The sequence below is a fragment of the Seriola lalandi genome, unplaced genomic scaffold, assembly GCF_002814215.2.
Source record: "Seriola lalandi dorsalis isolate HSWRI2012SDOR001 ecotype SW California unplaced genomic scaffold, Sedor1 jcf7180002053739, whole genome shotgun sequence".
Taxonomy (NCBI): Eukaryota; Metazoa; Chordata; class Actinopteri; order Carangiformes; family Carangidae; genus Seriola; species Seriola lalandi.
Window position 1 is genome coordinate 1 of NW_019524292.1, and position 306 is coordinate 306.

Sequence of the window (306 nt, forward strand, 5' to 3'; positions counted from 1 at the left end):
CTTGCGCAGGGGCCATGCTAATCTTCTCTGTATCGTTCCAATTTTAGTATATGTGTTACCGAAGTAACACGACGATCACAAGGTTCGGCTCAGTATATATCCGGGTCTGCACCGGAAGTGCACACTGTCATGGTGAATACGAAACTTACGTTTCTAAGAGAAAAAAGTCGTTCTATGTTGACTTTCGCTTTACAGAAAACTACAATTTACAGACTTCCGGGTAACGCATTAAGATCCCTATACCTACTCTGGACCAAGGTGACTCGATTGGACCCGGTTTTAGGACTTTATTGCTTTGTTTACAGT

At 42.8% G+C, this 306-nt stretch overlaps 1 pseudogene; it reads right to left on the bottom strand.

The window, feature by feature from the left end:
• LOC111651712 (U6 spliceosomal RNA) lies at nucleotides 1–70 on the bottom strand (annotated as a pseudogene; the record flags this gene model as incomplete).
• Between the last annotated feature and the right edge of the window lie 236 nt (nucleotides 71–306).